Source organism: Rhinolophus hipposideros, assembly GCF_964194185.1.
Source record: "Rhinolophus hipposideros genome assembly, chromosome: 1".
Taxonomy (NCBI): Eukaryota; Metazoa; Chordata; class Mammalia; order Chiroptera; family Rhinolophidae; genus Rhinolophus; species Rhinolophus hipposideros.
Genome location: NC_138047.1, coordinates 84,309,555 through 84,336,484, shown reverse-complemented (window position 1 = coordinate 84,336,484; position 26,930 = coordinate 84,309,555).

Genomic DNA, 26,930 nt, shown 5'->3' with positions numbered 1-26,930 from the left:
CTAACAAAAAAAACTTCCCTTAACTGCATGTTTCATGAAGCAATCTGAATATACGAGGTTGGACAATTAAGTTTGTGAACTTTCCACCATAAATTTATCTGTGTTAGCATCGGAAACATATATGTATGTGTGTGTGTGTGTGTGTGTGTGTGTGTACTACCAAAATTAAATCATTAAATATATAGTACATGTGAGACTTTTGCATAGTTGTGGACATGGAATAAATGAAGACAATACTGGTATATTGGCATTCTACCATCATTACCTGTTACTGACCTATTGTAAGGTTGTCCCTATTAAATGGGGGGTGGAGGAAAAAGGATGGGTAGTGCAAAACTTCACACAATCTGCAACCATTTATATTTGGCATCAGAAAACCATCTTTGCATATATCTACAAACCCAAAATTCCCTTCCTAATTAAAGTGTTCTTTGAGCTGGTGATGAAGGTAGATTGCACTCTCCATACATTCCCTAATCAAGTGCAGATTAGAAATTTTAGAAATCTTCTGAGTGGTGGAGACAACCAACTGCAGTCAAATAAATCATGAAATCTTAGAACAGAAACTAGCCTTAGAGAATACCTACTTCAGCTGCCCCACTCAATGCAATTTTCTCTGTAACATTTAATTCCACTCAGCAACCATTTACTTGGCACCTCCTATGTGCAAGTCACTATGAAGCAGAGAACTCAAAGAAAGGATTGCACATCCCTGCCTTCAAGGAGATTACCACTAGGGAGGGAAGATAAAGCACTTGCTTAAATGAGGTCCAAAAGCAAACTGTTAAAGAGACTTAAATACTAGTCTCTGTGAAGTCAAAGGGAAGAGAGATCTGTCCTACAGAATTAGAAAAGAGGTGGCATTGGAGATGGAGAAGGATTAATATGAACTGAAACCTTGACAATAGCGTGGGAGGAGGAAGTCCCAGATGGAGGTTAGATCATGAGTGTAGATAATAGAAGCAGAAAATAACAATGGACCAATGACCAATGTGTCAGGAGCATCAGATACTGATAATAACCAGATACTGATATTAAGCATTTATTAGGTGAATATTCTGGATTATTACCTTCCAAACCTGTGCTTCTCCTATCTTTTTCCTGTAAGTAAATGTCCATTCACCCAGCTGCTCCATCCCAAACCTAAGAGAGATGCTTGATTTAATTCCTTCCCTCATACCCCATAACTAAACCATCAGCTCTGAGTCCATCAGCTCTAACCACAAAGATGTGTCTAGAATCCAACTCCTTGTCACCACCTCTATCACCACCAGCTGTCTAATCCATCTTTTCTACAGTATTCTCTTGTTACCTCCACTCTATTCCTTACCCAGTGGCCTAGGTAAGCTTTGTAAAATGTAAATCAGTTCATATCACCCCTCTTCCAGGTGTTCCTCTCCAGTGGCTTCCTATCACGCTGGGAATAAAACCCAAACTTATTACCATAACTTATTACCATCCAAACTCCAAGGCTTGTAGGATCTGACCTCTGCCATGTCCGATCTCATCTCCTACTACTTTCTCACTTGCTTAGTATGCCCTAGCCACACTGACCCTTCTTCAACTCTTCAAGGTCTTTCTCTCCTTAAGGCCTTTATAGGCTATATTCCCCCTGCCTAGAATGAAGATATATAGCTTGTCTTCTCATTGCATTCAACCTCTTCTCAAATGTCATCTCCCCAGAGATGGCTTCCCTGACCATCTGAAAGGGCCCCCACTTCCATCATTCTCTAGCCTTTTATCCTGTTTCGTTTTCTTCTTCATGCTTATCATTACCAAAATTATATTCTATATTCATTTGTTGACTTATTTCTTATCTATGTTAGTATTAGTTTCCTCTTTGTTGCTGTAACAAATTATCACAAACATGGTGGCTTAAGCAACACCAATTTATTATCTTACAGTTCTGGAGATCATAAGTCTGAATTGGATCTCACTGGGCTAAATCAAAATATCAATTAGGCTGTGTTCCTTTTGGAGGCGCCAGGGGGGAATTCATTTCCTGCCTTTTCCATCTTGTAGAGGCCACCTACATTCCTTGGCACATGTCGCCTTTCCATCTTCAAAGTCAACAATAGCAGGTCAAGTCCTTCTTAAGTGTTTACCACTTTGACATTCACTCTTACACCTCCCTCTTCCATCTTTTAAGGATCCTTATGATTACCTTGGGCCCACTTGGATAATCCAGGATATCCTCCCTATTTTAAAGTCAGTAGATTAGCAACTGTAATTCCATCTTCAACCTTAATTCCCCCTTGGCATGTAACCTAACATATTTACTGGTTCTAAGGATTAGAACATGGTCACCTTTGGGGGGAGAGCATTATTATGCCTACCACCCCAAACACATACTGGAATGTTGGTTTCATGGGGGTGCCAGAACCAGGTCTTCTTCACCATTCTCTTGCATCTGACATATAGCAATACGTATTGCTCCATATGTGCTTCTTAAAAATGAATTCTCAAATGCAACATACTGTTCTAAGAGCTTTACATATATTAGCTCGATTTCATTATACAACTACTCCATGAAATAAGAACAATTATTATCCTCATTTTACATTTGAGAAAATGGAGGCACAAAGAAGTTAAGTAATTTGCCTAAGATCACATAGTAAGTGTCAGAGCCAAAGGCACAAACTGAAGCAAATTCTAAGGCCTGCGCTCCTAACCACTATGCTGTCGCCCCCTCATAAGGCCTCCATGGAAAAGGAAAGGTGGCCCTACCTGAATCAAATTTAACTTAACTGGTAAGCACAAGGAGACTGCCATTCTCTTTGACACATGGCTATACAGTGTCTGTCTAGATACTGTTAGTAAAGACAAACTCACTAATTGAACGGGGAATTTTATTTCAATCTTTCAGCCAGGTCTGGTTTGGGCCTAACCAACCACAGCTACCCACAGGTTCCTGAGGATAACTTCAAGTTAAATGCAAACCCTTTCATGTTTCTTGAGTAGGCCTCCTGTGCAGAATCTCTCTGTTTTCTGCTTTCCTCCTGTGGTGAATTGGGTTGGGCCTTGAAGAAATTTAGAGACCACCACCACATTTGCTTCTGGGCTAGATCAGAGCCAGCCTCAGCAGCCAACTTCTGTAGCCTTTCCCCTGGCTCTCACCCTGGTCTCACTCAAAGACTAAAGACCCATCCACATAGATAATACTCCTTCCCCCAAAACTCAGCACCCAGAATGCATCAGAAGAGGGAAAGGAAGTGAGGGCCTTTTATAACCATTTCTCTCCATCCCTCCCCCAAATTTCCATCTCCCAGGCCAAGAGAGGCTGTGGGTGAGGCATTGTTCTAAGAAAACTCCATTGTATGTTTGATGAATACCAGGGCCCCTCTACTCAGGAGGCTGGGAAGGAGAATGGAGAGTGGGTGGCCAACAGACAGTACTTTTCTTTTTCTGGCAAATAATCCAGAAAATGGATAATTCCCAGAAATATAATCAAGTTAGCAATCCATGTGTAATTTGGCAATGTGCTTGCTAGTCAAATAATGACTTAAATTACTTGTGGGATTTTTAAAGGAAAATTTACTTAATCATTCTAATCAGGATGTTCCTTGGAGACAAATTTTTCAAAGAATTTTGAGACAACAAATAGGATCGAGGTCAAAGTATTATTTCTAGGTCTGTGTCATAACAGCTGTTCAGAGTACATGATCTTGCCTTTAATGAGCCAGCTACCATACCTACACATTCTCTCTCTCTCTCTCTCTCTCTCTCTCTCTCTCTCTCTCTCCCATCTCAACCATACACACACACATCCATTTATATAGATACTTTCATACTTCCTCCTAGTATTTCCCAATTATCCAGGATCCTCCCAGCACTTCTCCTGTATGCTGTCCTGCTCACCACTTAAGATGTATAATTCCACTTGCATATTGGCAGCCCTGGAAACACTAAATGCTACCATAGAGGTGGTTGGCATCAGTCCATATGCATAAGGTAGCACCCCACCTAGAATTTACTATCTGTGCGACTTATGGCAAATTATTTCTCTTCTCTGAGCCGCTGTTTCTGCATATGAGACTGGCATAATAATAGTACCTAACACATGCTCAATATTGAGCATCAACTATACACCTGGCATTGATTTAGGCACTGAGGATACAGCAATAAAAAAGGAAAAAGAAAAGAAATCCTTACTCTCAGGAAGCTCACATTCTGTGGGGAGGATGTGGGTCTCAGGAAAATAAATAAGATAATTTTAGATAAGTGCTATAAAAGTAAAACACAGTCAGTTAGATGATAGAAATTCAGAGGGAAGATGTGATAGCCAGCCCCAAAGATAGCCACTGATGATCCTTGCCTCTTGGTATTCCTGCACATGCTTCAGTCCTCATCAACTGAAGAGAGGTAACCAACAGGATATGATGGTGTGTGACTTCAAAGAACAGATCATGAAAGACACTGCACCTTCCACCTCACTCTCTCGGATCACTCTCTGTGGGGGAAGCCAGCTGTCTCATGGACAGTCCCATGGTGAAGTGGTGATAAAAGAAGTCTCTTGTCAATAGCCAGCACCAGCTTTGTCAATAGACTATGCTGACTTGCCATGTAGGAAGTGATGACGACAGCCCCAGCATATTCATAAAAACCTCAAGCCATACACAGTCAGCCAAGGTGCTCTGGAATTCCTGCCCCACAGAAATTATGAGACTGTACATTTTTATTATTGTGTTTGCAGTAATTTGTTACTCAGCAATGGATAGCTAATACAGGGAGCTGTAAACAGGATGATCAGGAAAGGCTTCAATGAGTGTCACTGAGCTTGGGTTATTGTGAAGATTAAATAAATGAAGTGCACAAGCTACTTAGCATAGAGTCAGGCTTTTAGTGCATGCTCAGTAAATATTAGCTATGGTTATTTTTATTATTTGTGGTGAAATTAGTCTTCATCTAACACTCTCATATTACAGATGAGGACCTTGGATCTAGAGAATTTCAGACATTTGCCCATATCACACAAAGCAAGGGTTAGCCAACCTCAGTCTAGGAGCTAGATCTCATAGCTTCTACTAGAATTTAAGCCAGACCTTTCTTCTTATACATTCTGTCTCTTCCCTCCTCACACACAATCTATGGGAGTGAGGATGTGACAAGTCTGCCCACAGATTAAGACTTTATTGAATTTGCTCTACTGCCCTTGATAGATAGAGCAGGGGACAGAAAGTGGGTATGGGGTATTCAGAATTATTCCAGGGCTTTCCCATGACGGCCCCTTCCGAAAGCAATGGCCATAGCCAAATGAGAATTTCTGAATGTATATGAAATGCTCCCTTCTTGGCTAATTACTGCTGGGAACCAAACAGCTGTTTTTAATATTTTGATGCTAATCATCTGAAAGGCTGTGGGGAGAAGGAAAGAGAGAAAGGCAGATTGTATACAAGGCCCGTGAGCCTATCTGTGCCTCAGCCTCAGAGATCTTCTTAGAACAGGCTGGCTCCCATCTGCTGCTGTTCTCATCCTTCTGCAGGGTCAAGGTTGCAGCCCACTTTCCTCTCTTGGTGGCCACCACATCCATTCTCTCCCTGGGCGTTCTGTCCTTACCTCCACCCCCATGACCAGCTGTGGAGCAGCACATGTCCCCCATACCTCCCTCTTTCCACGTATCCTTCAAAGATAAGCTCAGAGGCTCTGCTTGTTACAAAGAATTCACTGCTAGTCACTATAGAGAAAGAAATAACAGGCAAAGAAAATAACCAAAGTTGAGGAAATGACAAAGACTATAGAAGCTTTTGATGTGACCCTGTCACTCCCTTAATTAAAACTTTTGGGTCTTACCTCAGGGATGGTGTGGATGCCTGATCGTGGCGTTGTGCACCAGAGGCTAAACATTAATGAATGCCAACTATAATTTTATGTGTGTGATGTGATGGCTGGGTGTGAGGTCGGAGGGATGGTGGGTGGGGGGAGGGGGGTTCACAGTGTGAGGGATGTAGGTGGTGGGCGTCTAAGTATTACCTTGTCTTGTACACCTGAAACTAATAAAAAAAAAAATCCAAAAAAAAACAACAACAAAAAAAAAACTTTTGGGTCTTTTCACATCACCTACAGAATGAATCCCAAGCTCTTTAAGGAGGTACACAAAGTTCTCCAAGCTCTTGCCTGGGTTCAAATCCCTACTCTGTATTTGTCAGTTATGGGCTAGTCAACAAGTTCCTTGTCTCTTTGTGCCTCATTTTCTTCTAATTTAATAAGGGAATAATAATATAGGATTGTAGTGAGAATGAAACAAGTGAATACATATAAAACCTTAGATCAATATATGGCACATAGTAAGTACTCCATAAAGCTTATCCACTACTAGCGTTAGTATTATAATCATCATCATTATTATTATGAACACTTCTGCAACATTATCCATTACTCCCTGCCTTATACTTGCTGGAAGATCCCTCACATATGTACCACATGGTTAATCACTTCCACACTATTTTGCTCTATGTCCCCTTTACCTAGATAGCTTTCATCTTTCCCCAAGCCTGGCTCACATCTAGGTCTTTAGAGAAGATTCTACTCAAGCAAACCTCTTTTGGGAAGCGTTCTATGACCATCCTTTCATCACCAAAGCCTGGCTCAGGTCCCTCTTCTATGTTCCTCCAGCATCTTATGCATATTTCCATCATTAAGAATATATGTATATGTTTCAATAATCTATAACTGCATAACAACCTACCCTGAAACTTAATGGGTTAAAATAACAGCCATTTTATTCGCTCACAATTTTGAGTCAAGAATTTAGGAAAGGCTTGATGGGTGGTCTTCCTGCTCCATGTGGCATCAGCTGAGGTTATTCACTCAGCTGCATTCAGGTAGACACTGGGCTAGGTAAAGGCCCATGAAGGTTGCACTCACACATATTGCTCCAATGCTTCTCTCACACTCTCATTCTGGGTCACAGACTCAGGCTTCCTCACAGCATGGTGGTCTTAGGGTAGTCAGGCTCCTTACATGGTGGCTGGCTTCCAAGAAGAAGTATTTGGCAAAAGCCAAAGCTGTAGATCTCTTAAGGCCCAACCTCAGAAATCACACAACATTGCTTCCACACCACATCCTATTGGTCAAAGCTAGTGACAGGGCAAGACCAAATTCAAGGGAAGAAGGAAGAATAATGTATAGCTTTCTGGAAATCACCCCCACAGGTCCCTCTCCCAATAAGATTCTGACCTCCTTGAAGGCAAGAAGAGAATTCTATTATTCTTGGTATCCCCAGCACCTAATTGGGAAGAGTGCCTGGTATAGAGTAGGTGCTTAACAAGTTGTTGTGAGCTGAACTCCCACACAAACACAGGAAATCTCTAGAGGAGAATGAGCCAGCCTAACAAAAAGCTTAAGGCAGCTCCTTTGGGAGCTGCCAAAGCCTCCCACCCACAACCTTTGCTTTTTGTCAAATTCATCTTTAGTTTGTTCCTGGCACAACAAGGTGCTCAAGCAATGCCAAAGTCACTAACAAGTACAGTGCCTCTGACTGTAACGTGGATAGAGAGCAGAAGTGAAAGAAACTAGTGTAGTTGGAATGTTCTGCATGCCTATCTAAAGGATGGATAAAATATGAAATGTATCTGCATAAACATTTCCAACCCTAGTTCTGCAGGGATCCAGGACATCCCCACCCAAGAGGACTCTCAAATGTCCTTATTTGGGAAAAATCCTTTCCCCAAACCTCATGCAAATGGCAGTAAAAGCCAGTGGCTGGACCATGAGACTCACTCCTGAATTCCCTAGAAAAAGCCCTGTTATTTTTGTCCAGGGCTCATGGTAGCAGCCTCAGATTATTACAAGAATGCCAACTTCTCAAATCAGGCACCAGAGGTGGAGCCACTGAGATGCAAGCGTATGGGTGGGGGTGAGTCAGCTCAGACCACCAGCAATTGTCTGTGGAGAGAATGTCCAGGTCTTGTCTGCAGCCAGAACTGACAAAAGCACTCAATTTTTAATGAGCAAACCATTGGGGGGGGGGGGGGTAAACAAAAACAACTTTTAAAAGTTTAAGTAAGCAGGTTTGCTTCTTTGTTCCTCTTTTTCAAGAAATTAAGTACAATATTTTTTTTAAGTCAGTATCTAAAACCTCTAATATCTGAGTCTCTGTACTCTATGGCTGCTTTTTCTTTTTGTTTTCATTCATATGGTCTTATCTCCTTGTTTTGTGTGTGTGTGTGTGTGTGTGTGTGTGTGTGTGTGTTCAGATGTTTGCAGTATGGAGGAAAGGGGTTTGCACTTTTCTGCTCACTGAGGTGTTTTCTAGACCTCTGGTTGCCTCATAAGAAGAAAATGTATGAGGTAATAAATATATGCTGTTTTAAGCTGCTTAATTTGGAGTTATTTGTTACTCAGCAATTCTAGTATTCAAACCCAAGTGTTTCCGTTATCTATTGCTGAGTAACAAATAACTCCAAATTAAGCAGCTTAAAACAACATGTATTTATTACCTCATACATTTTCTTCTTATGAGGCAACCAGAGGTCTAGAAAACACCTCAGTGAGCAGAAGAGTGCAAACCCCTTTCCTCCATACTGCAAATATCTGAACAAACACACACACACACACACACACACACACACACACACACACACACACAAGGAGATAGGACCATATGAATGAAAACCAAGAAAATGCAGCCATAGAGTACAGAAACTCAGCTATTATAGGTTTTAGATACTGACTTAAAAAAATATTATACTTAATTTCTTGAAAAAGATGAAAGTCAACCTTGAAAATTTTGACAGAGAAGTGAAAACTATTTTTTTAAAAAGAGCCAATGAAAATGTTAGAAAAAATAATAATAACCAATTAAGACACAACATGACATATTTTAAATACACATATAAATGGATTTAACAGTCAATTACACGTAGGTGAAGAGAGAATTTTTCATATGGAAGAAAATCTTTAAAATAAAGTATGGAGATAAAAAGTAAAAGAAAAAATTAAAAGAATATAAGACATAGAAAAGCACTTAATGGGGCCGGTCCAGTTGCTCAGGCGATTAGAGCTCCATGCTCCTAACTCCAAAGACTGCCGGTTCGATTCCCACATGGGCCAGTAGGCTCTCAACCACAAGATTGCCAGTTCAATTCCTCAAGTCCCATAAGGGATGGTGGGCTCCGCCCCCTGCAACTAAGATTGAACATGGCACCTTGAGCTGAGCTGCTGCTGAGCTCCCAGATGGCTCAGTTGGTTGGAGTGCATCCTCTCAACCACAAGGTTGCTGGTTCAACTCCCACAAGGGATGGTGGGCTGCGCCCCCTGCAACTAGCAACGGTAACTGGACCTGGAGCTGAGCTGAGCCCTCCACAACTAAGACTGAAAGGACAACTTGAAACTGAACGGGACACCCTCCACAACTAAGATTGAAAAAACAACTTGACTTGGAAAAAAGTCCTGGAAGTACACATTGTTCCCCAATGAAGTGCTGTTCCCCTTCCCCAATAAAATCTTTCAAAAAAAAAAAGAAAGAAAAGACAAGCACTTAGTGAATTTTTAAATATTTAAATGTCACAAACTGAAACTTTTGACAAATTGCATTTAAATAAATTAAAACAGTGAAATAAGAAAAAGACATACCAATGTAAGCCCAAATTTGTATTAGATTCATAAGACATAAAATTACTCTGCCAGTTGCAATAGGGCTTTGAAATGTTTGCTGTCTGTACTTATCTTTTTTCAGACCATGACACTGACATAAAAGATCCATAAAAAGATTTAATGTGTGTTTAACTGGAGTCCTAGAAGGTGAGGACAGAGATAATGAAACCAAAATGCAAGTTGAAGAGCTGATACCTAAGACTTTTTCAAACATAATTAAACACATCAATCAACAGATTCAAGAAACCCAAAACAGGTTAAATAAAGAAAAACTTAGGAACTTTATATTAAATCTGCTAAAGACGATAAACAAAGAAAATATTTTAAAAGCTAGAGGAAAATACACAGATTGCAATCAAAGGAATAATCATTAGACTGACAGCTAATTTCTCAATAGCAACAATGGAAGTCAAAAGATGATGGAATACTAGCTTCAAAATGCTGAAAAACAGTAACTGTCAACTTTGAATTCTATTCCTAAGATATATACATGACACGTTCCGACATACCAAAACAGGGAGAATTCATATGAACTAGTATGTTACAGCCTTCAGGCAAAAGAAAATGATTCTAGGTAGAAGGCCAGAAATGCAGGAAGGAATGTTAATATAAATGAATATTAACTATATAAAGAACCAATTAATACCGTGTTAACCCGAAAATAAGACCTAGCCAATCAGCTCTAATGTGTCTTTTGGAGCAAAAATTAATACAAGACCCAGTCTTTTATGTTATATTATATTATGTTATGTTATGTTATGTTATGTTATGTTATATTGTTATAACATGGTAGGCAATTGAGCCATATTAGATACTGATATTTCTCCCAAGAGTAACTGTCTCAAGTTTTTTTCTTTTTCTTTTTTGCTTCCCTTTATAATAAAATTATATTATATTATATTATATTAGACCCGGTCTTATATTATAGTTAAATAAGACTGGGTTTTATATTAATTTTTGCTCCAAAAGACGCGTTAGAGATGATTGTCCGGCTAAGTCTTATTTTCGAGGAAACACAGTACTGTATTTTTTATAAGTTAAGTATGCGTGTTGCAATATTCAGTGTAACCACTACAAGAATCTATAGGATTGCGGGGCAGCCAGTTAGCTTAGCTGGTTAGAGCGCAGTGCTCTTAACAACAAGGTTGCTGGTTCGATACCCACATGGGCCACTGGGAGCTGCGCCCTCCACAACTAGATTGAAACAACTACTTGACTTGGAACTGATGGATCCTGGAAAATCACACTTAAAATAAATTAAAAAAATTTTTTTAAGTCTATAGGATTGATTTTTTTTTTTAATTCTCAATCAATGCAAATGAAAGCAAGAAAGGAAAAGAGGGGGTGGCCGGATGGCTCAGTTGGTTAGAGCACAAGCTCTGAACAACAGGGTTGCCTATTCAATTCCCACATGGGCCAGTGAGCTGCACCCTCCACAACTAGATTGAAGACAATGATCTGCCTCTGAGCTTCCGGAGGGGCGGCCAGTTGGCTCAGTTGGTTAGAGCCCGAGTTCTCAACAAGGTTGTTGGTTCAATTCCTACATGGGATGGTGGGCTGAGACCCCTGCAACTAAAGATTGAAAATGGCGACTGGACTTGGAGCTGAGCTGCGCCCTCCACAACTAGATTGAAGGACAACAACTTGGAGCTGATGGGCCCTGGAGAAACACACTGTCCCCCAATATTCTCCAATAAAATTTGAACAAAAAAAGGAAAAGAAATGAAATATAGAACAAGCAGCAAAAATTGAAAAGCTGAGAAAGATGGTAGATTTAAACCCCAAAATATCAAAAATTAGATTACATGTAAATATTTAAATTCAGTAATACTGAATTATATTAAATTGCATATGCTATTTACAAAAGACAAATGTAAAACATAAGAATTCCCAAATGTTCAGCAATATCAATATCACCCCCATACTTTGCCACCAACAACTCCTTCCCAATCCTGCACAAAGAAGCGTGGAGCCTGAGGATACATTCTTTGGCTTCTCTTCTTCCAAAATATTCCATCAGTTGACTGATAGTGACCTGAATATGTTGCTTCTGTTTCCTTCTCCAGATCTGGATGAAACCAGATTCTTGATAGTGACTGTGACAGTTATATTGCTCCTTTCAAGAGCAACTCTGCCTCTGCCTCCATTCATTGCTTGTGGACCAATAACGGGTTAGGTCTCAAAGTAGCTCAGGTGGAGAAATATAGTACCTGATCCAGAAGAAAACATCTTATCCTCAGAAAGAGCTGCATGTATCAGCATTAATGATGGGGACACGTGTGAGAGTGATTTAAAGGATGATAAACAGGAGTGGGATGAGGGAAGCAGAATACAAAGGTGAGGGAAAGGTTACTGGCTGGGGACCCTCCCCTTAGAGTTAGTATTAATGTGTTTCTAAATCATTCCTTGAAGCTTGGACATGATGACTTACAGAAAATTGCAGGGAGAGGCTGCAGTACAATGGCAGAAAATTGAGAAAGGGGTCAAAATGCTAATGGAAACAGAAATGTTAGAACAAATTTATCGTATGAGACTTATGCTTCCTAGGAGGATTCAGAGGACATTCCCTTCACCAGGCAATAAGGAATATGTCAGTAAGGGGCGGCGTCTTTGAGAAGCTTAATGATAACTGTCCCCTGTAGGCCAGGCTGAGAATAGGTGACTCTGCCATATCACTGGGCTCCCTACTCTCAATGGGAATAGCAAAGGCCAGATGTTGGTGCTTGACCATCAGAGTCAAAATGAACATAAACTACAACATGCAACAAGGTCAGAGGGGCAACCAGAGTGCCTCCATCCACAGAGGTTTTGATGATAGCTACTATACGATAGTGGTCCTAGGAATGAGATAGATAAGTAGGTAAGAAGGGTATTACATGACTTGCATAGCAAGAACAAAAAAATCAAGAGCTACCAAGAAGGCTGAGGAGCCCACAATTTCCAGATCTGAGCCAGTTCTCAGACCCAAAGTGTGGGTCCCCTTGAAAAGGGATCTTGCAATGCTTCCCACACTAGTGAAATTTTTAGGGGTTCAGCGATCGAAGGTAGGTCAGAACTGTAAGGTAAAGAACAAGTTATTACACCTTGGGCTTACTACTGCTAAGAAAAAATCCAACACTTGTTGAGCCTCATTGGGTTTTGAAGAAACGTCACCTATGATGGGGAATATAGTTCAAACCTGGGTATGGGGGAGATCTAAGACATTCATAGTTTTGAGTGGACCCAGAGCAAGAGAGGGCTTTGCAGTAGATCGAGGCTGCCATGCAAGGTGCCTTGACTCCTCTGAATCTGGCAGATCCAATGATGCTAGAGGTATCTGTGACAGATGGGGACGCTGTGTAGTCTTTGGCAAGCCCCAATAGGAGTCGTAGGATAGTGTCCTAAGGTTCTTCTGGAGCTGTCTCATTCAGAAAAGAATGACCTGCTGCTTGACAAGCAGTGGCTGGTAGGCAATTGAGCCATATTAGATACTGATATTTCTCCCAAGAGTAACTGTCTCAAGTTTTTTTCTTTTTCTTTTTTGCTTCCCTTTATAATAAAATTTCTTGAAAGAATTGTCTATATATACACTATCTCTACTTACTTTTTTTTCATTCTCTTTTCAAACTACTCCAATCAGACTTTCATCCCCACAATTCCACTAAAACTACTTTTGTGAAACTCACCAGTAACTTCCATGTTCCAAATCTAATGGCTAACTTTAAGTCCTCTTTGTACTTTGTAATTAAATGCTCAGCAGCATCTGACCCATTTGGAACTCCCTTCTTGAAACAGCTTCTCCTCTTGTTCCCTGGGACATCACTCTCTCTTCTCGTCTCACTGGTTCCTCTCATCACCTTGGCTGGTTCTTCTCATATTCCCTAACCACTATGATGGAGTCAGCAAGCCTCAGGCCCAGATTGCTTTTCCTCTCCACCTCTACTCTCTCTTCCTAGCTTCCCTTGTCCCATCTACATTTAATTTTTGATGAGCTTCCCACTCCCAAATTTACACCTGTAGCCCGATCCTCTCCTCTGAACTTCAGGTTCATGTATCCAACAGTCTATGGACCTGTCTACTCGTTGTCTATCTCAGACTGAACAATTCCAAAACTGAATTCTGGATCCCCTATGTCCAAAGTTGTTCTGCCACCAGTCTTTCCAACCTTGCAAACAACCCTATTCCTCTGGCTGCTCAGACTCAAGACCTTGACTCATCTTTGCTTCTTTTTCTCCAAGCTCACATTCCATTCATCAGAAAATCTTGCCAGCTATCCCTTCAAAGTACTTAGAATCCAGTAAATGTTTAGTCCAATCCCCTATCACCTCTTGCTTAAATTACTGTATCTTGTTTCCATGCTTCCATCTTTGCCCTTTTCAACTGATTTTCAAATCAGCAGCCAGAATGATCCTGGCTCACTTCTGCTGAAAACCTTCCACAAGCTTCCTGTTAAAATTCAAAGTTCTGGGGCAGCCAGTTAGCTCAGTTGGTTAGAGTGCAGTGCTCTAAACAACAAGGTTGCCAGTTCAATCCCCACATGGGCCCCTGGGAGCTGCGCCCTCCACAACTAGATTGAAACAACTACTTGACTTGGAGCTGATGGGCCCTGGAAAAACACACTCAAAATAAATAAAAGTTAAAAAAAAATTCAAAGTTCTCGCAGTGACCCACAATACCCCACGTGGTCTGCACATCCTCTGCCTCTGACTCCCCCTGCCCTCACCTCCCACCCCGTTCCCTCCACCCTCTCTGCAATACCCCTTCTGTCTTGGACAAGCTCCCTGCAGTTAGCCTCAGGGCTCACTCCCTAACTTCTGCTCCAAACTCCATTTCCCCAGCGATACTACCCCCTCTCTATCACCTGCACTCCTCTTCATTTTTCTTCACAGCATGTCTCACCATATGATATATTATATATTAACTTTATTGTCTTCCCCAACCCAGTAAATTGTCAGTTCTGAGAGAACTAGAACTAGTTTAATTTCTACAACCCCAGCCTTTACAACAGTGGCTGGAATAATTAAATGCTCAATAGATTTTTGTTGCATGCATGCATAAACATCAGGTCCTTTGCGAAACCTAGAGTATAGGAGAGGAAGTGTAGATCAAGTACGATTCAGACCTTTAGAAGTTCCCAGCTTGCTACTCTTCCCATAGCATAGGGTATATACCTTCATAGGCTGCAAGAAATAGTTATAACCTGAGAAGTGTAATCAAGCATACCAAATAACTCATTTTGTTGCTTTTGCTCCCTCTGAAGTTAGGATATTACCCTATTTTGGAGATTTAACACAGAACAATTGCTACAGTAAATTCAAATGCTAACACCGAAACCCACCTATATTTTCTGCTCTCTGTGAAATGGGAAAATTCCATGTGGCCAGGTCTGGTGTTTTACAGATAGAAAGCAAGAGTCTCTAGATGCTTGAGTGACACTTCCACTCCTCTCCCACCAACTCCCTCAAAAGCCTCCCCTACCCTGGTGCAGCAGAACCTGAAATTACACAATTCAGAATTCATTGACCTCTGGAAAAAGCAAGTCACGCCCCAAGGACAGCTGCAAACAAAAGCGTTCCTAAGCCAGATTCCTTGTTGACACTGGTCTCTGGTTACACCCCAAGCATAAAAAAGGAGGAAACTCAGTCTTCAAAGCCAGTGCTTCCCCACTTTTGTCTGTCCCCAGCAGAATCCCTTCCCCCACTCCTTGTGTGTGCTCACAAGGCACACACTGTGAGGTCAAAAACACAAACGCTGCTGCTGGGGGAGGCATTTTCAGGTTACACATTATATATAGCTAAAGTAACTTACAAGTTTGGTCTCAAGTTACTCGCCTTGGGGATGGTTTAAAGCCTTTAAAAATGTCTCCCAAGTGTGCCCTGTTGTGAATTCCCTTTCTGTCCAAAGCCCTTTCTTGGCTCAGACCCAGGAGTCACCTTTCCTAAGAATCTGTCCACTCCCACCTCGCCCTCTTTCAGCTTCCTCACAGACTTCTGCAAGGACCCAAGTCGGCCCCAAAGAGGCAAGGCCTCAGCCTCTCACGGGCCATTGCCTTGCCCCAGAATTCCAGAGAGGCCTTTCCTTGGATGCTTCGTCATTTCCCAGAATGTGAGTCTCCTGTTTTTCCAGGCCAGGGTCAGAGGGGACAGATGCCAGGCCTGGATGAAGCACCTCCCCACCACACACCATCCGCAGATTTCACTTATCCACCCTGATCCCTGTCCTCTTGGCCTCACAATCCTTCTCAACACAACATTCCACGTAGTCCTAGACCTGGGCGAAGATTAGCAATGAACTCGTCCTTCCCAGCTTGGCCTGTTGGGTTCATCTATGCCAGCCAACAGCATCATTTTTACAAAGGAGAAGACTGAGGTCCAGAGAGTGGAGGCTGGGTGCTCAGGGTCAAAGAACCTGTGAAGGTCAGAGGGGGCAAGGATTTCTGACTTACAGACCCACACCACCTTCCTCACCTACATTCCTCACAGGTCTTCTCTTCCTGTTTCTCTCTCTTGCCCTATCTTTTGAATCTTTCTTACGGAGGTATTTCTTTCAGGGTTTCCATCTGGGCCTAACCCACAGGTGCATTTCAGTAACTTCCCCCTTAGCCCTCTTACAAAGCTCACAGCTCTATTTCCTCAGCCCCCTTTCTGGGTTCACAGCCCTCTACTATCCCTTGTCTTCATTATATTGTAAAGAATTTTGGAATCCTTAAAGCGTATTTATGTACACCACCTCACTGATGATCACAAAAAATCTTGTGAAGTCGTCTGGGAAGGGGGGTTCTTTTCTACATTTTCACAGATGCAGAGGTTGAGAAGCCAGGTGAGGGGCTTGCCCACACTACCCAGTGGATAAATCACAGAGCCCAGGGGTAGGGTCTTCATTCCCACCTCTGCTTCTAAACATGTTTCATTCTCAGGGTCCTCTCTCTCCACGAAGTGGTCCCCAGGATGCCATCCTCACCTATCTTTTTCCTCCACACATTCATTCCCTTGGCCTGATGTCATCGGTCAACTTCAAAGTTTCTAAATATATGTATTTCTTTTTTTCCCTAGATGCCTCCATACTTGGATGACCCTCGGGAGCCCGGTGCCTTCCTGAGTATGCCTACTTTACTTACTATAGCATGCTGTCAGAGCTTAAGGGCTAAGAGTCTAACATGAAGCAGACCTGTATCTCTATCCCGACTCTGCCTCTTACATGCAATGCGACCTCGCACAAGTCATTTAACCTCTGAGAGCCTCAGACTCTTCTTCATTTGTAAATTGAGAGTATGACTATCTATCTCAGGGGACCACTGGGAAGAGTAAGTAAGGTTACGGTGGCACATAGTAAGTGCTCCTTTCAAAAGTAACTATCATCATCAACAACATCATCAGTACCTCTTACCTGGATGGCAGTGGTCTCCTAACCATCCCCTGCCCCCAAGCATGCCCCTCCCCACTGTTCAGACCATCTACAAGTTGCCTTTCACATAGACACATGCCTAGAAGAAAAATTATGAAAAAAATTAGCGAAAATGCCGCTTCCATACAAACATAAGCAAAGAAATTTTAAAAAAGAAAAAAAAAAAACACTGAAATTCCACCTACACACCCCCAACCTTTACCCTTCGTCCTCAAAAGAAAATCCCAGTTGCAAATTCTGACCAGATTTGTCACTAGGAAACTTATCACTCTCCAGACAAAAATCCAACGACCACCTGCCCTGCCTTCAGGAAGCAGGCTGGATTCTAACTCTGTCAGGCCACTCGATATTCCCCAAACACAGCAGATCCTTTCTGCAATGAGGTGAAGAACCTGGACTCGGGGGTTCAAATCCTCGCTCTACCACTCACTAGCTGTTCAATTGTGTGCCAGTAACAAAATCTTGTTCTACCTCCCTTTTCTCTTGACTAAAAAAAAGGAAGAAAATCCACCCCAAAGGTTTTATGTGATAATTAAATGATAGTCCATATAAAATAGTTAGCAGGTGGCTGCACAAAATAAACTCTCAACAAATGCTAGGTACTCTTGTTAGAGCTCATATGTGTTTTCCTTTGCCTGAACTAGTTCCACAGCATCTCACCACCACTCCCTCCTCGCTTCCTGTCTGTCTACTCATCTATTGGATACCTCCTCCACGAAGCCTTTCTGGATTGATGCTTCTAAGTTCCCTTTGTGGCTAGTACATATCCCTTCTATAGCCCTTTCCTTTTGAGCTATCTGAACTTGTTTGCCTGGAGGCCTCCTTAACTCCATCAGGAACCTCTTGAAGACACAAGTCTCCTGCCCCATTACAAGAGAGAAGAGAGGAAGAGAAAAGGTGGAAGGAAATGTTGGTGCCCAAGCTGTAAACTCTCCAAACCTTAACCCCTAACCTAAACAAAACTTAATGTTAAAAGGTATTATATTGACCTACAGAATCTCGGTACTAGCTTCCCAAGAAACGTTTTTAAATATTTAAGAAACCTCATTTACATCAGTTCACATCTGCCTTCAACTCCACCCCCCAATCCAGGAGCCATTTGAGGAAGCATGCTGTTTTAGCCCCACCCTTTCCTGACATTCTCCTTTTGAATGTTTTTTTTTTTTTTTAAGAAATTAAATTGTTAGCTGCCATGAATTTGTTTATCAGATCTAGTCTTCTTTACCCAAAGATCCTGGTCAGTCAGCAAGCGTGTTTCCCTTGGAAGAATATACTGTGCGGGGTGGAAAACCACAGAAGCCAACTCTGAGAGTCATATATGCATTCACCTATGCCCAGCAGCTGCAAGACTTAGAACACGCACACATACAACACAAATTCCTGGCCTCAAAACCAGGACATTTTATTTGCCATGATATATATTCTTTCCAGGAAGGAAATGCCTCATGGCAAATGAGAAAGAAGTCGTTTTCCCACATCACCACCTCCTCCTCCCACCAGCTCCACTAAATTCATACTTTCTACACATCTACTAAAAATAGGGGCTACATACACAACTCAAAGTAAATGAGGAAAACTCAACATTTCCTAGAATTGACACTTCTGCATTTTACCAAAGAAGACATAGATCTCATGTCTTCTTTTGTTTGGGAAGTCACACACACACACACACACACACACACACACACACACACACACACACAAAGGGAAAAACAAATCTAGATTCTGTTTGTTTTAATCTGGAACGCAAAGGACAGGTACCAGCTGTCCCATCTCACAGTGAGTGCTGTGGAGAAATGGTGTGGTGCAGGGGTGGGGTCAGAGCTGTCTTTACAGAACCAAAACAAAATTGCAGAAACTGCAAGGCTGAAATGTTCGCAGTGTCTAAACTGGCTGAGAAACGGTGGCGTGAAAGCCTCCATCCCACACTTACACTTCTGAGTGGCCCAGAAGTACAGCGCACTGTGGGTTGAATCCTGTGAACAGCAGGTGCAGGTTACAGATGGGAGGTGTGGTTGTAGGAACATGCCAAGGACAAAACAAAATTCAATTGAAAGGAGCCAAGTTTAAGACCACAGCTCGAACTTGAATACAGGAGGCAGCAAATTCCATAGGATTTAGGTATAAAAGGAGAATTGCCACATTTTTTCCTTATGAGGTAAATATTGAATAGGAGAAAGTAGCATCATATTTACTTTTTCACTGAATGCATTTTCATTATAGAGTCAGCTCTTCAAAAATAAAATGCTTTTGTATAACATTTAGTTTTCCAAACACATCAGTTCTACCTTCATCAAAATAAAAACAGATTAATTTTGTTTAAAGAATGTTTATAGGAAAGTGTACATTTAAAGTCCAAGTAGAAAATGAAGCAGTCAGAAATATCCTACCATTAAAAGAACCCAATCCTAACTTAAATCTCAGTTTTGCATATTTGAATCTGCAGATTGACTCCTGCTTGTGGAATGGATTGGGGAAGATGAGAAAGGAACTAATATATATATATATTTAAGTACTGTATATTTTGGGGGGGGAATATTGGGGAGCAGTGTGTTTTTCAGCTCCAAGTCAAGTCGTTGTTTTCAGTCTAGTTGTGGAGAGCGCAGCTCACTGGACAATGTGGGAATCAAACCGGCTACCTTGGTGTTACAAGCACTGGGCTCTAACTAACTGAGGCAGCCAGCCACCCAGAACTAAAATTTTTTTTTAAGCCTTTATAATGTGCGAGGCACTGTTGAGATTCCTTACAGACATGTCTAGTCCTCACAGCAGCCCTGGGAGTTAAGTATTATTAGTATTTTACAAATGAGGACACGGAAACTCAGAGAAGTTGAGTAAATTCCCCCAAATAACACAGCTGGTGAATGGCAGAGACAAGATTCAAATTTTTACAATTAGGATTTTTCCTTAACACATTTAGAGAGAGCCTTTATATATCATTGGTATTACAGAGAATGAGATTATGGGATTATGGTGAGAACTTGGTACTAAGGGAAACATTGTTAAAGTGAGGTGGTTTAGGATCAGATTTTACTATTCATTAGAGAATAATTTCTGGGGAGACTTTATGTATTTTGTGTATTTTTTATGTGTCAAAATTTGAACTTGGAATTTATAATCAAATTTGCAACGCTTTAAAAAATATTATCTGCTTTAAAGATATTTTCATGTTTTCCTTTTTTATTTTTTATGGCACAGCTCTGGAATTGAAAATGAAAAAAGAAATTCTATTTTAGCATGTTCTCTGCACCTCCAAAGTTTCTTAGCTATTACTACTAGTAGCTTCTGTAAAAACAAACATGTGAGAAATCTCTTAAGTGAAAATTCAGCTTTGAAAAACAGCCAACCACATCAAAGAAAAGTAGGCACAGGAAGATACTTTCTAAAGGACAAAATTAATATAAAATTATTTTAGGAAAAACTATGCATCTGTTTAAAGCAAAAAAATTTAAATAACAAATCAGATCACTTAAAGAAATAAGCACTTTTCTCTGCCCTTCCCTAAGATCATATTGCTATTTAACCTGCTTTTAAACAAACAATAATTTTTAAACATTTTTCTATCCTTTAAGCAAATGTTCTTTGCTTGGCTAAATGACAATGTTCAAGAAATGCCTACCACAGAAGCATAAAAAAAACCTTGGCAACATTCCAGAAGAAATTCACCCTGCATAAAGTGCTCAATAGCTTTCTGGTGAACCTGCTGGCTCAGTGTGCACTCCAACAGGATCTGGAAAGAACAAAAGAAAAACTGATAGACATTTTCCTTTTTGTTAGTCTGGTGAAGTAGCCTTCAGCTCATTTTAGCAAACTTTCCAAGCTTGGAAAAATGAACATGTATGTGGCTAACTTACAAACCCTGCCCCAGGCTCTGGTGTAAACTTTGTTTTACTACCTTTGAGTCCCTGAAATTGAAGTATAATTATATTGTTTGTCTCTTCATCCAATAAAATGTGCATTAGCATTTGGTTCACTTTTGGAGTGTGTTTGTTTAGATGAATGTATTCTTTCAAATGACTAGTAGAGCCGTCATAATGAGAATGCTTTAGATGATACATGAACTCTTAACATCATATGAAAAAGAGGGACAAACCTCTCCAAAACATTTCAAAAGTGTTCATAATGGGTGAAAGCTTTTAACTTCAGAAATGTATGCAAGAATTTCACCCAGCACAAAAGTGAAGGCTTTAAAATGAAACCCATTTCGCTTCTATAACAGTGAAAATAGATACACATTTTCATATTTTATGCAACTTTTTCTCAGGATGAACATTTTCTACCAGGAAAAGAAAATGGCTGGACATTTTACAGGTCGAAGAAACTGTAGTGGTACATTTGGCCCCAGTTCTCTCCCTGGGCAAGGGAGGAGGCAGGGTTGGGCTGGGCTGGCACAGGGTGTGTACTGAGAGCCTGTTTGACCTTAAATGCCCTGAATGGAGGAGGGGGAAGATGGTTGAAAAGGTAAAATTTTCTCCATTTGATGTTCTAGGGCAACTGCATAGTGCTGAAACCAAACCCACTTTGCAGAAGAGACACTAAGGACCCAAATGCCACGCCTGGGAGAGAAACCCTGGGGAAGGACCCAAGTCACTAGAACTTGCCTGCACAGGCCCTTCCCCCATCATCAGTCCCTCAGCCTGTTCAGTGGCAGGGCTTTTTCTGGTTCCCTGCGCCACTTAGAAAAGTGCAACAGAAGGACCACTGTCTCAAGACTTAAGATGTAAACCTTTGATGGCATCACCGAGATGCACAGACAGAATTAAAGAGAAAGGACTCATCACACAACTTGAATGGCTAAATATAAACATTTAAAATGTATTGTGCTGGTTATAACATTCTTTTGGCATTTCTTCATTCATTACTGTGCTGGAAGCCTCAAAAAATGGAAGAGACCCAGCTCTCGGGACCTCTGAGAGGCCCTGGCTACCAGGAAGTCATGTGGTATATTAGGAGAAGACAAGCTATTTACAAAAACAAAACAAAACAAAAAAACCTCAACTGTTTTCTGCAGCAGAAAGCTGGGCCTTGAGATTCCCAGTCACCAGAGCAAATCACCAAAAGCAAAACCAGCACAAAATAGATGAAAACTAAAGATATCTTTGACTGGCAACCTTATCCTGATCTCCTTTCCCACCCCAAAGGTAACCCTGATTATGAGTTCAGTCTGTTTCCTTCCAGATCTTTAAAAAGAAACACACACACACAGAGACACAAACACAATAAATTATGTAATTTTATGTGTTTTTAACATATTTGATGTAATGTTTATACAAATCCTAAACATTCTTTATTCATTCAACAATATTTTGAGACTTATCTATGCGGCAACATACAGATTTATTTCATTACTTTTGGCTGTTGAATAGTACTCCATCATTTGAAACTACCACTTTCATTTAACAATTCCCCTATTGAAGGACAGTCGACGTTTGTCTCTTGATGATCTTGTGCATTCTTCCAGCCCACTTGATCTTTGAAGTCTGACTACACTTTATTTTCCTTAGTTGTTTGGTGTATGTGAGGTCTGCCTCCCAGCTAAAACGAAAGTTTCTGGAAAGCAACCTCTACGTCCAGCATCTAACTAACATGTGTTCTATGATAATTTGGTAAGTGAATAAACTTTGGGCTTTTGACTCCCTCAGAAAACTTAATAGCAGCTTTGGATTCACAAAGGCTCAACAAATTCTATTTATTTATTTCCTTCCCTTTCTTAAAAGAGAACTTTTCTATTTTCAAAGGTTCAACTAAAATTCACTTCCTTTCCCATCCTAGATTTAAGGTGGTCAACATTTCCTCAAGATATTCTAAATCCACACCGGTGATATAATAAAGGTTGAACCTCTTAAAGATGAGTGGGGGTGGGGGGGAGGAAGCAAGGGAGAAAGAGAAGGGGGTGGGGAGAGGAGGAGAAGGAAGGGGAGGAGGAGGAAGAGAGTGAATGGAGCCAAAACCCACCTTGGGGTGTGGCCCTCTGGCCCCTGCTGGCCTGGAGGCAAAGCCAAAAACAAAGGACTGATTCTCTTTGCAAGTGAAATGTGGAAAACAAGCACTTTTCCTTTTCTTTTAAAAATCTCATTCTGCCACTTTTACTTTACACTTTTAGGTTGCTGGTATCAAAATCAGTTTTAATTTATTTCCCTAAAAACCTTATTTTTTACACTTTAGCCTTCCTAAAACACAACAACAACAACAATAACAACAAAACAATTTTAGGGAAACAATAAAGAAAGTGCAAAGTTTTCCCATCCACTCACAAGAGATTCTCCAGACCATTCTACCAGACCCTGGATTATGTCACAGAGCTAGTCTGAAATTATGAAAACTTTGCTAAAGAGACTCAGCCATTACATTGGAGAAGCTGTGGAAGTATTAAAGCTGCAAAAGCCAATAGGTATCAGCCAACCTCTCTGTGTCTGTGTTGTGCCATTTTTTCATCTTGTGAAGCCATTTTAATTCTTTCCTAGTCCAAGACACCTTCAGCAGCAGTTTTTGGCTTTTTTGAGTCTCATTCCTTTGCTGTGAGTCCCCCTTGAATTGCACATATGCTCGTATACATGCAATTCTGCAAAGAATTCCACACTTTAAAATCCTCTGAGACCTAGAGGAGACCAGGGTAAGAAGATCTGAACCAAGGTGGATTGCCAAGAATCCAGATGTTTGCAGAAACAGTAAAAGTGACAGGCACTGTAAGCATTGAGAGTAACTGCAAAATAAAGCCAATCTCCATATTTGGGTATCAGAGAAAGAACTGCTGAGACTAAGTTGGTCTTTTCAGACACACCCATATCTATTATGGATAACAAGAGTAACCATATGTCATCAATATAACATCATACATCATACAAAGAATGACTGTGTCTGGAAGATAAAATGCTGGACAAGACACAAGACTATGCTGATGAGATTTTATCATTGAAAATACCTATCCCTGTATCAAGTGCTAGAAATAAGTGATTAAATGCTCTTGCTCCTCAGAGCCCTTCACCTCAATGTCTTCTCACATTTGTTGCATCATTTCTTTCAGTAGGCACTCTTATCTTCAAAGTCATTCTTAGTCCTTCCTCGGGTTCAAAGACTTCTTCATATATTATCTTCCTTCGATGTAATCTATGTCCAGCCCTTAGCTATTCCAAAAACCATATACAGCAGGTCCTCAAATAATGTCATTTCGTTCAACATCATTTCGTTATAACGCTGATGAGATGCTGTAGGAACTTATTTCTTGTTAATATGAATTAGCCTGTGGTAAAATTAGTTTTGTTATACCTTGTTTCAGTAAAATTTTTGTTATGCATCGTTTCGCTTAAAGTCACAAGAACCGATAGAAGATGTTAAGTGAGGACTTAATTGTAACCCATAAGATTACTGTCATCATAGTAACTTTCACTATTTACAGTGACCACTGTGTCAGCTATGCATGTAGCACTTAAAATATACTATGTATGTGTATTAAATTCTTACGACAACCCTGCTATGTAGCTAGTATTTCCATTTTAAAGATGGGAAAACTAAGGCTCAGAGAGAACTAGTTTACTAAAGGTAACAGAGCAAGGAATTGGCAGAACTGGGTTCAACCTTAATTCCATTGACTGCAAGCCCTATCTAAGTCCTGTTGGCTGGTGCCAGAGTCCTGATTTTCCAGATGATTCTTAAGATTACAGAGTTTACAGTTTATATGTGTTCTTAGTCTTCTTTGCCTTATAGCATATTCAAACAGAAAAAGATGGTAGACGCAAACTTGTCTGATCCTCGCACCTTACAAATAAGGAAACTGATACTGAATGATGATGGGTTACTGGTCCAACCATTTCCTGGTTCTGAGGGGGCAAGAACCACATCTTTTGGGAAATAATTTCATGCGTCCCCTAGCATAGTTCTAAGTGCACCAAAAGTTTTTGCATGGACATTTGATGACCATTCCAAAAGGAGCAGAAACTTAAGTCCAGAACATCTGAATGACCAGAGCAAAGGAGAGCCAAACTCAGATGGCATCTACTTCAAAGGAAATAGAACTTTCCAAGGAGTGCCCCTTCCCACTTCCCCACAGGAAGTCAAGGATGTTCCCTAGTCAGCAAAGCTAATGTAACAATGAAAACAAGTCATGTAAAATCACAGCAGAGGAGGCCCAAGAACCATCACCTGCATCCTAAAGCCACTTCTACAGACAGCAGTGACATGCAGCCCAATAAAGCAGATAATTTCAAAGCCCTTCATTGAAAGACTGTAGTAGCTGGAATGAGGAGGGAAAGGACAAGTCAGTGCTTGAAACCTTGCCTTTAGGTTTTTTAATCGAGCTAGAATAACAAGTGATAGCCATATTTCTAATATGTTTTAAAAGCCCTAAATCAGATAACTATTATGCCTTGCATTGTACTTGAAAATGCAAAAATAGAAAAGGAAAAAAATTATCTAAGGACAATAAACCAGATAAACAGAGACTAGGCAGGGGTGTGGCCTGTGGATAATTAGTACAGATGCTTATAAACACTTACTGTATGACAATAGTTGACATGCCCTGTTCAGAACAGAGAAGTAAATGTGGTTCCAGTCTCTCTCCGGGAGAGAGAAATAATAATAGACCAAGAGAATAAAGAATGTAACTGTTTAATTGGCATTTTATTTTCTAAAGAAGGCAGTTTAGGTGACCCTAATGCACTTAACATTAATTTTTGTCACTGCATTATGTTGTTAGGGACCATCCAAAATACAAAGTACTATATTTAGTAGATCATGTATAAAAAAAAGAGAACACACTGGTTGGGTCAATGACCTAGGCTGGCCTGAATTAGCTTTACTTGATTCATTTAACATGTCTAAGCCTACCTGGGTTATTTTGTAAATAAATATGATTAAATACAAGGTGCTACATAAATGTTCAATATAAGTATGCATACATACATAGAGAGAGAATATGTACATACATATATGTAGTACATGTATGCAGAATATGTACATATACATATTTATTGAATATATTGTGACCACTTGATGATACATCCAGCCAGTACTGAACCGGCTGTCCAGCTAAATAAGTTAGTTCACTGGGCTCTCAAAGTATAAATCCTGAGCCCTCTCAGGACACATGTACTGTTTGCTCAATCTGTAAACACGTAATTATTGAACTTGCCTTCTAAAGTAACACCACACCCTGGATATGATGCAAAACCCAGCATTACAAGATAAGCTCTGTCTCAAGTTTCTGCTCGTTATAGTGCCTGAAGTATTTGCTCATATGCTCAGAGACTAAAGCAGAAGTAAACAGTCAGGCCAGCATTGTAGGGACACCTGTGTTACAAAATCCACTTTCTTGCATTGTGAAAGCAATGAATGAAGTTCAGCGGGACTCGTGTAAGAATGCCGAGTCGTCCCACATCACATTGGTCAAACAGGACTCCAACCTTCTCGCCTCCCTCCCTAACCCACCCAGGTCAGTCTACTTTCTGCGGGTATCAGATCTAAGTTCCAAGTCACGGTTCTTAGCTGCCACGCCTTACCTCCTGCCTGTCTTCTGCCCCGCCCTCATGCAGCTAAGGTGGCCTCACCCGCTGTCCATTTGCACAGCTCCAAAAGGGTCTTCACACAGGGCGTATAACATGCCTGGACGAATGGCTCTCTTTATCTTTAAAACCCTACAAAGCCACTTCTTTTGTGAACTCTTCCAAATTAGACAGAATTCAGTGTCCTGGTTAAGAGGCCATGGCACAACCTTGCATTGTGGTTAGGTATGAGTTTTGATATCCTCCTCTCCCCACCAAGATGCGACATAGCTAAATGATTAAGAGCAAGAATTTGGAAGCCAGATGGTCAGACGTTTGAATCCTGGGTCCAACACACACTAACTACGCTTCAGTGTCGTGATAGATGATAGATAGATAGATAGATAGATAGATAGATAGATAGATAGATAGATAGATAGATAGATAATTAAAGAGCTTGGATAATGCCTGTTGTGC